This window comes from Phyllobates terribilis, unplaced genomic scaffold, assembly GCF_046119375.1.
Source record: "Phyllobates terribilis strain yellow unplaced genomic scaffold, ASM4611937v1 Scaffold_1__5_contigs__length_1240528914, whole genome shotgun sequence".
NCBI lineage: Eukaryota > Metazoa > Chordata > Amphibia > Anura > Dendrobatidae > Phyllobates > Phyllobates terribilis.
The window spans coordinates 536,983,109-536,997,588 of NW_027362761.1; positions in this window are offsets into that span (position 1 = coordinate 536,983,109).

Genomic DNA, 14,480 nt, shown 5'->3' on the forward strand with positions numbered 1-14,480 from the left:
TGGCGGGAAGAAGGCAAAAGATGGCGTCGGATGGCGGGAAAACTCCACGGATGGCGGGAAGAAGGCAAAAGATGGCGTCGGATGGCGGGAATCTTCACCACAGGTAAGTTTAACAGTCTTTTTCAGGCACGCAGTACCCGGTGGTTGCGGGCACGAAATCTTGCCGACTACGCTAAAAGTTGACGCGCCCCCTGGGCCATGTTTGGGGAATACCCGGAGCCGGATCCGTTGGGGGTGGTAGTCCTCGTGGCGGTGACCCGGTCCGTGCCCAGGGTGTCAAACTAAGTGGCGATGTTTTTAGTGGCAGATGTGATATTGTTCGACTACGCCACCCGTTGAATGCGGTTATGAAACCGCCGCTGCAGGGCAGACCGCTGAGGCCGGTGGTACGGTTGTGCAGCGTGGATAGTATAACCCCCAACGGGAGGGGTATGGCCTCAGGGCAGCGGACGTGGATGATGGGGATGGTAGAATTGCACGCAGGCACCAGGAACCACTCAGAGACGGTGCGGTGTAGTGCAGGGTCTTTACTGGTGACAAAGACAGACCCTCCCGGGAGTACTGGCTAGCGGTCGGGGTCTGGTCAGTCCGTGAGCAGACAGGATCTCCCCTGGCCAGGCGGAGTTGTAGGCCTCCCCAACTAACTGTACTCTTCTTGGCTACCTTGCTAGAAGCGGGTAAAAGTAGCCCACGTCCCTGAGTGTACCGTGTGGTGCTCACCCGTATGGCCGGTGACTCGGGGCCTTCTGGTAGCCTCCGCTCCACGACGGCGGTGCTGGTCCTTTGCGTGTGACCGTGCCTTCGGGTTTCTTGGCCAGAGGACCTGAAATCCCCTGCCGGTCGGTTTCTGCTGCTGGGTATGGAACAGTCCCCACAGCCTCGGACTCCGTGTCCGGTGAGATCTCTTCAGCCAAGGCGAGCTATCTAGCTTCCAGCCTCTGGCACTCACTCCTGCTCCTACAGAGCTCCTGTTGTCACTTTCCCTGCAACTGCTCCACACCAGACCAGACTGTGTCTCTGTCTCTGTCTGTGTTCTTTTTCTTACCTAACCCCACCTCAGCCCCAGTTTATATAGGGGAAGTTCTTCCCCTCCCAGGACTGGGCAGGAGGTGTGGCATGCTTAGGGTTCCTGACCAGGAGACCTCCCACCTGCTCACAGACGTAATATTGCTATTACTGTGGTAACCAGACCCCTGGGGTTCCACAATAGCACGGCACCTTGTACAAGGGAAAGCAAGGAGGAGAAGCACTCCAGGCAATTCAATATTTTTCAAGTGATTTAATGTTCTTCTTGGGAGATATCAATTAATTGAAGGAGCGTGGGAAAATGCAGCAATTATCGATGAACCAAGAACAGCACAGATCATTAACGTCATTAACTACTACTAATAAATAGTTTAAATCATAGATAATGGTTTCTAAGTTGTCACATGACTAATATAAAGAATATAAATTATGAGTTTGCAGGGTAAGAAAATTGCAGGAAAAAGAGGGTTTTTGGGTAGAAGCAGGGATGGGATTTGGCTACTTCTCACCTGTTTGCCCAAACCGGTTGTTAAAATGACAGCCAGTTCAGCAAACTAGTGGAACGCAAGATCTTCCAACAATTGTATTTATGTCTTTAAGACGCAAATATAATTATTGATATGAGCACTCCGGCACCGTAGAGGCAGAGGAGCACTGATGTGCAAAGTATGGAGAGTGAGCACAGTATAGGTGAGAGAGGGGGCAGCATAGGGAGACAGTGTGAGGTCACAGTATGGAGAGGGAGCATTGTGGGTGGACACTGTGAGGGCATAGTGTGAAGAGGCGGCACAGTATAGAAAAGGGGCAATGTGGGGGAGAACAGTATGGAGAGGGGGCAGTGTGGGTGAGGGATATGTTGAAGGTACAGTATGGTAAGGGGAAAGCTTGGGCAGTGCAGTGCGGAGAAGCTGTAAAGGATGAAAAGGTGGCAGTGTGGGAGGGTGCACTGGGAAGAGACAGTATAAAGAGAGGGAACAGTATGGAGAGGGGGTACCATGGGGGAGTAGAGTATGGAGAGGATGCAGTGTTGGGGTACAGTGTGAAGAGAGGGCACAGTATGGATAGTGGGCATCTTGGGGAGGAATAGTGTGAGGACATTGTATGAAGAAGGGCTAATGTGGGTGGCTAGTGTGAGGGGACGGTTTGAATTGGGGATATAAAATAGAGAGGGAGAAGCATAAATAGTAGGCACAGTATAGAGATGGGACAGAGTGGGAGGGACACTAGAAATGGGGACAGTGTGGAGGGGTGCAGTATAAAGTAGGGGCACTGTGGAGGCCATAGTTTATAAGACAGGAATAGTGTGGAAGGGGGACAGCGTAAAGGCCATAGTTCATAAAGTGGAACAATGTGGAAATATAAGGAAGGTCAGTAAAGAAGAACAGTGTGACAGATATAATTCATAAGGGGGTACAGTGTGGAGGTTCATATGTGTTTACAGTGTGGCAGTTAAAGTTCATAGGGAGGACGATTTCGTAGTTATAGTTAAAAATGGAGATAGTGTAATGTTTATAGTTCATAAGGGAGATGGGGTAACGGGTACAATTCATAAGTGGTGTACAGTGTGGTAGTTGCAGTTCATAAGGCGGACTTTGATGGTGTAAAGGCAATATTTTATAGGAGAGGACAGTGTGGAGGCAATGTACTATAGGAGGGACAGTTAGAGGATTTATTCAGGGGCATAACATGGGCAGATAGTTTTTTTACTGAGGCATTGTAATAACACTGCTATTTTTTATTATGGGCACCGTGTCAGGATGTGCTGCAGATGGCCGAAGAAGAGGGAAGTCTGCAGAGATGAGCTGTGGATGTGAAAAGTCATCATAGTGTCTGGATCAGATGGAGAAAACATAAAGAGATTGACTCAAATTAGAGAATATGTCACTTATAAGGTATGTGGGTATAAATGTTTATTTGTGATTCTGACTACTTCTAATCCGTTCCGTGTTTCCTGTATGGTCTACAGACTTAGGATAGCTGTTAACAACTCCTTATTATTGTTAAGGGGTTTTCCCACAATCAAAGTCAATTTTAACCAATAGATCTTGGAAGAATAATAAGTTACGCAATTGGTCTGAACATACCACAGCTACTGACCAGGGTGGGGGAAGCAAAAGAAAGTATACAGACAGGGCAGCTTGGGATTGCAGCTGATTCTTTCTGTGAGGTAAAACATGTTTTTATGCAGGCAGAGAAATGTTTTACCTCATACAAAGAAGCATTTGCAATCCCATGCTGTCCTGTTTGTATGTACTCTTTTTCTTTCTCCCCTGGCAAGTAGGTGTGGCATATTCAGACATGTTCCTTCATGGTCAGATATAGTCATTACATAATACATAGCATGGATACATTTATAAGATTATCTCAGCACAGGAACATTTTTTTAACACATTCAATTGTGAAACTTATTTTTCATCCAAGATCTATTAATTACAATGTACTTTGTGGAAAAACCTCTTTAAGGATATTCTGAAAGTTGCAGGTCCATGCAATACAAACGTATATGATAGGGGTTGACCTAGCATTGAAATAGATAAGTGATGTTTTTGGTGCTGTATTCATGTACTGATTACGGTTCTGGTTCTGTATTTATTTACTGATGGTGGTACTGGTGCTTTATTCATGTATTGATGGTGGTTCTAGTGCTGTATTTATGTACTGATGATGGTTCTGGTGGTGTATTATAGTTTCATATTTTTAAGGTTCAAAGTAGGCATAAGTCTATTGAGTTCAACCAATAACCAAACATGTTGATCCAGGAGAAAGCAAAAACCCCATCAGGCAGATGAATTGACCTATATTGGGGGAAAATGTCTTCCCAAATCCAGATATAGCTATCATACAGTGGTGTGAAAAAGTGTTTTCCCTTCCTGATTTCTTATTATTTTGCATGTTTGTCACACTTAAACGTTTCAGATCACAAAACAAATGTAAATATTATACAAATATAACACAAGTAAACACAAAATGGAGTTTTTAAATGAAGGTTTTTAGTATTAAGGGAATAAGAAATCCAAACCTATAGGGCCCTGTGAAAAAGTGATTGCCCCCTAAACCTAATAACTGGTTGGGCCACCCTTAGCAGCAACAACTGCAATCAAGTTGTTTTCGATAACTGGCCATGAGACTTTTACAACTCTCTGGAGGAATTTTGCCCCACTCATCTTTGCAAAATTGTTGTAATTCAGCTACATTGGAGGGTTTCCGAGAATGAACCGCCTTTTTAAGGTCATGCCACAGCATCTCAATTGGATTAAGTTCAGGACTTTGACTAGGCCAGTCCAAAGTTTTAATTTTGTTTTTCTTAAGCCATTCAGAGGTGGACTTGCTGGTGTATTTTGGATCATTGTCCTGCTGCATAACCCAAGTGCACTTCAGCTTGAAGTCACAAACAGATGGCCAGAAATTCTCCCTCAGGATTTTTTGGTTGACAGCAGAATTCATGGTTTCATTTACCAAGGCAAGTCTTCCTGGTCCTGACGCAGCAAAACAGCCCCAGACCATCACACTACCACCACCATATTTTACTGTTGGTATGATGTTCCTTTTCTGAAATGCTGTGTTACTTCTACTCTAAATGTAATGGGACATACACCTTCCAAAAAGTTAAACTTTTGTCTCATCAGTTCGCAGAGTATTCTCCTAAAAGTCTTGATGGTCATGAAGATGTTTTCTGGCAAAACCGAGACTAACCTTTATGTTCTTTTTGTTCAGCAGAGGTTTTCATCTTGGAACTCTGCCACTGTTCACCACTGTTCCATGTTTTCGCCATTTGTGGATGATGGCTCTCTGGTTCGCTGAAGTCCCAAAGCTTTAGAAATGGCTTTATAACCTTTTCCAGAATGATAGATCTCAATTACTTTGTTTCTCATTTGTTCCTGAATTTCTTTGGATTGCAGCATGATATCTAGCTTTTGAGGATCTTTTGGTCTACTTCACTTTGTCAGGAAGGTACTATTTAAGTGATTTCTTGATTGAGAACCGGTGTGGCAGTAATCAGGCCTGTGTGTGACTAGGGAAATTGAACTCTGCTTCCCAAAGATGTGATAAACCACAGTTAATTTATGTTTTAAGGGGTTGGGGGGGCAATTACTTTTTCACACAGGGCCCTGTAGGTTTGGATTTCTTAATAATGAAGACCTTCATTTAAAAATTGCATTTTGTGTTTACTTGTGTCATCTTTGTCTAATATTTAAATTTGTTTTGTGATCTGAAATATATGTGTGACAAACATACGAAAGAATAAGAAATCAGGAAGGGGTCAAACACTTTTTCACACCACTGTATATCATGTCACAAATCAGATTAGTTCCTTGGATCAATTTCCCATCACAATATCTAGTACACATGACCTGTAATACTATAAAGGCATCCAGTCCCTCTGTCTTATGTGTATGTAATAGAAGCTAATTGCTGTTTTGGAAATGGAAATAGGCCTCTTTACCTCTTTGGCCCTATGGTATGTCTGCCCTGCCTTTATGCTGGTTCTGGTGCTGTGTTTCTATTATAATGTTGATTGTTGTACTGTATTCCTGATGGCAGTTCTGGTGATATAATCATGTACTGATGGTGGTTCTAGTGCTGCATTCATGTTCATGTACTGATTGTGGTTCTAGTGCTGTATTCATGTAATTATGGTGGTTTTGGTGCTGTAGTCATGTCGCATACAAATGTGGCAATCCATAAGTTGTCCGATGACAATTTAAATGACTAAGTTAATAAAGTAGTGTACTGTGACAAGTTAAAGTGGTTGTTACTTTTCAATTAAATTTCTCCCCTGGCTGCAGTTTGCTATATAAAAAAAATGCGTTGTACTTACCTTCCCTGGGTCGACCGGCGAGCCTTTGCTGGTATTCCACATGTTTGAATAAGCCAATCTGTGAGCTCAATTGGCCTGATTGGGGCATTTCATTTACATGGGTACACCCTGCTAGAGCTACTGAGCTCACTGATTAGCTGCCAAGATATCAAAGTTATATAAGCATTGCAGCCAAAGCCAGATACTGGGAACAGCGGTGAAGTCTTGCTAGTGGACCTGGGAAGGTGATTCCAGCGTTATTTGCTTTTTATAGCAAACTGCAGCTTTGGGAGAAATTTAACTGAAAAGGAACAGCCCCTTCAAGGATTATTATTACATCTTCATTGATATTAAAAGCATTAAACCTCTTTAATCGGTGGGGACAGAAAGATGAGAGTCCTACCTCATTGTGCTGTGTAATCTGTTTAGATCCTGTGATCTCATGAAATACATGGATAATATCTACTATATTAGATCTACTATATTATTAGTACTCATGGGGGTTTCACTGTGTGTTATTTGTGGTGTTACATAGGACTGCAGGAAAATATTATTTATAGGTGAGGGAGGGTCTTGTAAGTGGATGTGGTCTGCAGAAAAGGGCATCGTATGAAAAGGGGATATGGTTTTCAACATGCAAAACCTCTTTGTAAAATGTGAATCCCTCCCCTGCATACAAGACATGAATGAACAGGAGGAGGAGGATGGAGAAGAACAGGTGGAAGGGAAAATAAAGGAACTGAATGGAAAGAAGTGGATAAGAGAGGCAATAGCAACTGGAGTGATAGAAGAAATAAGAAGGAAAGAGACAATACACACCTTACCCCTGATGAAGCACACTGTGTGAAACGTGTCAGGTTGGATGTTGGCTGCGCACTAGGTGTCCTCCTTTCCTTTGGTTGGCACCATGTGACGCGCCCCCTGGGCCAGTGCTGTTTGGGGATTACCCGGAGCCGGATCAGATGGGGGTTGTAGTCTCCGAGTGGCGGCGACCCGGTCCGTGCCCAGGGTGTCAAACTCAGTGTGTGGCAGTCTTTACAGATGTTATTAGTTGTTCTTAGTGTCGACTACGCCACCCGTTGATTTGCGGTCAAAAGGCCGCCGCTGCAGCAGGGTCCGCTGAGGCTGGTGGTATATGTGCAGCTGTGGTAGTATAACCCCCAACGGGAGGGGTATAGCCTCAGGGGGTCAGGTGTAGAGGATGGTGGTAGTGGTGGTGCAGTGTGGATGGTAAGAAGACTCAGAGTCGGGCTGTGCAGTTCAGGGTTTTTACTTACTGCTGTTCTGTTGGTCACTCTGGCCTTGAGTGACCGCCCGAGCCGTGCTGCGTCCACCAGGTCCTGGACTCGGCCAACCCCCAAGCAATTCTGGAGCGTGGTCCTGAGCTCCCTTTCTGACTGTCCTCTCTACTGGCCGTTCCCACCAGGGGTCCACTTATGTCCGGCTCCCTCGGGTCTCCTGTTGGGTGAACCTTCTTTGGCTTCCCTGACCCTATGCTCGGTGTGCCTTCTTAGTGGACTTGGTGAGGGGCTGCTCCACATGTAATGTCGCAGCCTCCGGTTCTTAGTTGAGGGTAGTTTCTCTCCTCCACTAATTTGGGATCCGGTTCCCTTGCGTGCCAACCCTTCACCCTTCTGGTTGTATACTGGGTTCTTGGGGTTCCTTCTTCTCCCCCTCTGGGTCCTTCTCTTCTCCTCTCTCTCTTCTCTCTGCAGGCGCTCCTGGACCTCTCTCAGGACTGACTGACCCTCTACAGAAGACTGACCCTGATCTAAGATGGTGCCCACCTTATATACTCCCTCTATGTGTGAGCTCAGGTGACCAGCACCCAATGAGCTCCTAGCCTTACCCAAACTGCTCCCCCTATCTGCCCCTACACTACTGGGATGTTCCACCCCCCTCCCACTCCAGCCAGGGACAGACACTGTCGTACCTGCACATATACTGGTGGGAGTACCGTCGGTCTGTCCCCCGGAAATGGGATGTATGTAGTGTATGCAGCTTTCTGAGCTCAGTCCCACACTCCATCCTTACCCGGGAGTGGAATACCACACCTCTGGCTTGAGGTGTAATACCCCTGTAGCAGTCGAGTCCTCAGGATGCTACATTCCCCCCTGGTAAATCACAGCACGTCCTCGGGCTGTAAGAGAATAAAACATCCATAAACATACAATTTTTTTTTTTTTTTCATAACCACATAAACATATAAAACATTATATATATATTTCTGCAGCATAAAACTTTTTCATAATAAACATTCTTGTAAACTTTCTTGTTCCTCCGGCCACGGTGCAACTTGTGACCGGGTAAAGTGCGACAGTCTCTTGTAGAATAACACAGCTTTCCTATAAAACCAGTAGGGGGCGCCTTAAAAAGCGCAACTATATACAAGGGGAAATATGGCCGCTCTCAGTTCTCGGCCAGTGGGGAAGAAGGAAAGAATGACCGCTCTCAGTCCTTGGTCAGTGGGAATAGGGACACACGGGTTTCAGTTCAATTTACTGGTCCCAACGGGGACTATATTTTAACTAGCAGCAGTAGGTAGAGGGCGCTGTTGGTACTGCGGCGCCCGGGGGTACTAGACCTTGCGACCAGGCCGGTGGTGTTTCCTGCTTTGCCGCGCTCTGGGTTGAGGCGCGTGACGTCACAGGGGTCGCGGCCGCGGCTTCTGCTTGAGGCCTTGTCTGGAGCGGTGACAATGCAGCGACGGGCACGGCAGGGGGAATTTCGGGCTCTGCGACGGGGAGCTGGGGCAGGCACGCGGTTTCTCGGCTCGGGGTAGTGACGTCCCCTTTACCTGCCTCCATCTGTTCAGCTCCCTCTTCGGCGCCGTCTCCGGCCTTCACTCCTCCTGCACCATCCTCAGAGGCGGTCTGTCTCCTCGTCTCGGGTGGCGTGCTTCGCTGGCGGGTTCTTGCCTGCAGGGCCATCTCTCGGCTCCACTCCGTCAGCGTCTCTCGCTGCACCTGGGCCATCCTCCATGCGAGGCGCTCCAGCGCGGTCTGCGCACACTCCCGGTCTCGGGGGAGCTGTGCCAGGATCTCCACTAAGCCTAGTGGGGTTGTTGCTTGCAGCAGGCTCCTGACCACAGGGTCGGTGCTGCCTGACTCTCCTTCCATCTCCGGGTACGACTTCTCCGGAGTCCTCTCCAGACTTCTTGTCTCCGGGTGCGCTCTCTCCAGACTCCTCCAGGCTGCACCCATCTTCGCTCTCTCGTTCTGTCTCCGCCCACATTGAAGGTGGTCCCGGGGCAACTTTGTGATTGTCAGTTCCAGGGGCAGTTCTCTCACGCTGATGGACATCTCTAGCATCACAGTCTCCGTTGGTGGGGGCGGTTTCCGCTTTTGGCGCCATTCCTTTACCTGGCCCACGATGGGAGGTGACCTCTTGCCACCCTCTGGCACGCCCATAATGGCGTCCGCTCTTCCAAGGCGGGAAATCTTCTGGAAATGGCGGGAATCGTCTCCCAGTGGCGGGAAACTCCGTGGATGGCGGGAAAAAGCTGTAGATGGCGGGCAACCGGCGGGAAACGATCCGTGATGGCGTCCCATGGCGGGGATCCTCTGGAACCGGCGGGAGACTTCTTCTTGAGGTAAAGTTGAACTTTTCTTCAGGCACGCAGTACCCGGTGGTTGCGGGCACGAAATCCTGCCGACTACGCCAAAGTTGACGCGCCCCCTGGGCCAGTGCTGTTTGGGGATTACCCGGAGCCGGATCAGATGGGGGTTGTAGTCTCCGAGTGGCGGCGACCCGGTCCGTGCCCAGGGTGTCAAACTCAGTGTGTGGCAGTCTTTACAGATGTTATTAGTTGTTCTTAGTGTCGACTACGCCACCCATTGATTTGCGGTCAAAAGGCCGCCGCTGCAGCAGGGTCCACTGAGGCTGGTGGTATATGTGCAGCTGTGGTAGTATAACCCCCAACGGGAGGGGTATAGCCTCAGGGGGTCAGGTGTAGAGGATGGTGGTAGTGGTGGTGCAGTGTGGATGGTAAGAAGACTCAGAGTCGGGCTGTGCAGTTCAGGGTTTTTACTTACTGCTGTTCTGTTGGTCACTCTGGCCTTGAGTGACCGCCCGAGCCGTGCTGCGTCCACCAGGTCCTGGACTCGGCCATCCCCCAAGCAATTCTGGAGCGTGGTCCTGAGCTCCCTTTCTGACTGTCCTCTCTACTGGCCGTTCCCACCAGGGGTCCACTTATGTCCGGCTCCCTCGGGTCTCCTGTTGGGTGAACCTTCTTTGGCTTCCCTGACCCTATGCTCGGTGTGCCTTCTTAGTGGACTTGGTGAGGGGCTGCTCCACATGTAATGTCGCAGCCTCCGGTTCTTAGTTGAGGGTAGTTTCTCTCCTCCACTAATTTGGGATCCGGTTCCCTTGCGTGCCAACCCTTCACCCTTCTGGTTGTATACTGGGTTCTTGGGGTTCCTTCTTCTCCCCCTCTGGGTCCTTCTCTTCTCCTCTCTCTCTTCTCTCTGCAGGCGCTCCTGGACCTCTCTCAGGACTGACTGACCCTCTACAGAAGACTGACCCTGATCTAAGATGGTGCCCACCTTATATACTCCCTCTATGTGTGAGCTCAGGTGACCAGCACCCAATGAGCTCCTAGCCTTACCCAGACTGCTCCCCCTATCTGCCCCTACACTACTGGGATGTTCCACCCCCCTCCCACTCCAGCCAGGGACAGACACTGTCGTACCTGCACATATACTGGTGGGAGTACCGTCGGTCTGTCCCCCGGAAATGGGATGTATGTAGTGTATGCAGCTTTCTGAGCTCAGTCCCACACTCCATCCTTACCCGGGAGTGGAATACCACACCTCTGGCTTGAGGTGTAATACCCCTGTAGCAGCCGAGTCCTCAGGGTGCTACACATGCATTTTATCATGCTGTAATATTGTTTAAGTTAAATTATATTTTGGGTGCTTTTCTCTTCTTTGTGTGATTCCAGTCACTACTTTATTTATTTTGGATGTCAAGTATTGCTATCCTCATTTATGCTCATTGATTATAGTTGGCACCACTATACATATATACTTGTACCTTATTATTATTACTGGTATCATTCACCTTTGACTATTGCACCCTCTTTTTATTCTTTTTTTATCGATATATACTTTAATTTACTTACTCATCATTCCCTCATGTAAGCCCATCTGCATTGTGTCACCCTTTGGGGCTTTTAGCTGTCCTGCCCATTTTTTTTTGTCTGGTTCTTAACCTTTTATGTATTCCTTGTACTGTACTTTTTGCACGGTTTTATCTACTTTTCAATAAAGTTGTTTGCTTTTGCATTTATATGTGGTTTTAGACTTTTCATGTTAGGGTCTCAATGAGAATAATGTAAAGGAGACATGAAGGTAAATGACTTGGTCAGCCAGGCTCAACAACATTATCCGGTTTGGCTGATATTATTCCAATGTGTATTGACTGCTGTAGGGTGGGTTTAGAAATAATTCCCTATATATGAGTCCTGCAAGTTGAGGACTCGCCAAAATTTATAAACAAAATCACCATCTTAGTGTCTAAATAAATGCAATAACTCAATGGACTCGACAAGAGCGACGGTATTACTACAGCGCGGCCTATTTACAATGTAGGTCACCTCACACCTACTGCGCCGGGCGACTGCAAAGTAGTTCTGATCACACAAACAACTAGTTGAATTGGAACATAGAAATACTCGTCTCTTTTACAATAATTGGACGTGGCGTGAACAATCACATCACAGAATCGCCTTCATTATCGTAGCATGTAAAGCCACCCAAAATTCTCCGGATTACAATTTACATGTCAGTCCTGTCCCAGCCGTAGCCACAACACGAGTCGCCAGTGGGAGGATAAAGTTCTCTGGGTTTCCATAGTAACCGTCTCTTCCTCGGTGTATCCCTCGATCGCGCTGCAATGCTGGGGTTAAACTCGGAGCTGATTGCTCCTCTCATCACACAACCATAAAACTGTTCCTGAGAAAGAGGCGGCCCAGACAAAGCTGAAGACCCATTAAGCTCCATTAATGAGCGCAGTTTTCTTGGGATAATATAATTAACCGGAGGTGATAAAAAAAATGTTTTATCATAGTAAAACTTCCTTGCAGTATCTGCCACTGTCATGGTGATGAGCACAGATCATTGATAATGTAGCATAGCTCAGCAGGGTTGGGGTGCTTGGGGATTCACCAAGTGACTATAGATTATATTGATATTTTATTACATCACATGCTATCAGCCATTTAAAAAAAATGGACAATCATTGGGGTCCATAGCAGACCTACTAACAAGCGTTTTTTAAGCGTTTCTGCAGCGGAATTGCCGCTGCGGAAACACTTAAAAGACGCATAGTAGGCACACAGCCAGAGATCAGAAAGATATGGAGGACAGCCATGTGAGTAATCTCTTCTTACCTCAGCACCCCTGGTATCTCCAGTATTAGATCAGATAGACGGTGTGGACAGCAGTGTGAGCAGCCTCTTCTTACCTCAGCATTCCTGGTACCTCCAGTATTAGATCAGATAGACAGAGTGGACAGCAGTTTGAGCAGCCTCTTCTTACCTCAGCACACCTGGTATCTCCAGTGTTAGATCAGAAAGATATGGTGGACAGCAGTGTGAGGAATCTCTTCTTACCTCAGCACCTCTGGTATCTCCAGTATTAGATCAGATAGATAGGGTGGACAGCAGTGTGAGCAGCCTCTTCTTACCTCAGCACCCCTGGAATCTCCAGTATTAGATCAGATAGACAGAGTGGACAGCAGTTTGAGCAGCCTCATCTTACCTCAGCACACCTGGTATCTCCAGTGTTAGATCAGAAAGATATGGTGGACAGCAGTGTGAGGAATCTCTTCTTACCTTAGCATCTCTGGTATCTCCAATATTAGATCAGATAGACAGGGTGGACAGCAGTGTGAGCAGCCTCTTCTTACCTCAGCACACCTAGTATATCCAGTATTAGATCAGATGAACAGGTGTGGACAGCAGTTTGAGCAGCCACTTCTTACGCCAGCACCCCTGGTAGCTCTAGTATTAAATCAGATAAACAGGGGGGACAGCAGTTTTAGCAGCCTCTTCTTACCTTAGCTCCCCTGGTATATCCAGTATTGCATCTCAATATTATTGTAATTTATTATTATAGTGCTATTTATTCCATGGCACTTTACATGTAAGAAAGGGGTATACATAGCGAAAACAATAACAAAAATCTTGAACAAAACGTGACAGCAACTTTTACAGGAGGAGCGAGGACCCTGCCCGCTAGGGCTCACAGTCTACAAGGTATGGGTGAGGATACAGTAGGGGAGGGTAGGGCTGGTCATGCAGCGGTATGGTGGAACAAAGGCTACTGCAGGCTGTACGCTTGTCGGAAGAGGTGGGGCTTCAGGTTTCTTTTGAAGGTTTCTACGGTAGGCGAGAGTCTGATATGTTGGGGTAGAGCGTTCCAGAGTAGGGAGGATGCACGGGAGAAATCTTGTATGCGATTGTGGGAAGAGGAGATAAGAGGGGAGTAGAGCAGGAGATCTTGTGAGGATCAGGGGTTGCGTGCGGGTATGTAGCGGGAGAATAGGTCATATGGAGGAGACAGGTTGTGTATGCCATGGTTAGGGTTTTGAACTGGAGTCTCTGGGTAATGGGGAGCCAGTGAAGAGATTGACAGAGAGGAGAGGCTGGGGAATAGCGGGGGACAGGTGGATTCGTTTGGCAGCGGAGTTTAGGATAGATTGGAGGGGTGTGAGAGTGTTGGAAGGGAGGCCACAGAGCAGGAGGTTATATCCACTGGGAAGACATCTTGCTACACATGATGGGAGGTGTATTGCCCAGGTACCCATGATATTAACATTCAAGGACACGTTTCTGTTAGTATAACAGATGACATTTTAATGTACTACAGTGATTACATCCGTAGACAAACCAATGTGATTTTCTAATTGAAGGTATTTAGAAATGTATGTTTAATTACATTTTCTTTAGTTCTTATTTTTTGTTATTTCTATTCCGAAAGAACCCCTTTAAAGGATTGCAGTGGTGTTTGGAAATTTACATTGGAGACTGTATAGAGGAAGTGCAGGAGTCAAAACATGCCACTTCCCCCTAATAAAATCTATATATATAATCGTCTTATCCCGTCTGTCTGTCTGTCTGTGTGTCTGTCTGTCCAGGAAATCCCGCGTCGCTCATTGGTCCGGCAGCGGCCAATCAGCGCCGGGGGATTTCTAAAAAAAGATGGCGGCCGTTAGCGGCTCAACTGCGGGACGGAGCTGAGCGGCGATGAAGCCGGGAGATGAGGTCCGCGAGGCGCTCATCTCCCGGCCGGTACCAGCAGAAGGAACCCGACCGCCGGACCCATCTGCGGGACGGAGATGCAGCCGGGAGATGAGCGGCGCGAGGCGCTCATCTCCCGGCCGGTAGCAGCGGAAGTACCGCCGGCGCCGCTGACCTCCATGCGGAAGGTAGGACCGGGGAGCGGCGCTGCGGGTCGGGATACTTCTCCTGCGAGCGCCCGCTATGTCCCGGGTTCTCGCAGCGTAAGTAGCCGCACAGGCAGCGCCGCTCCCCGGTCCTCACCAATACGATTCGATGATTGGTCGCGGTCTTCGGACCCGACCATCACTGATCTTAGCGCAAAACTTAAACACCGCTGTGCTGATTGGTCGCCAACGCTGCCCGCGACCAATC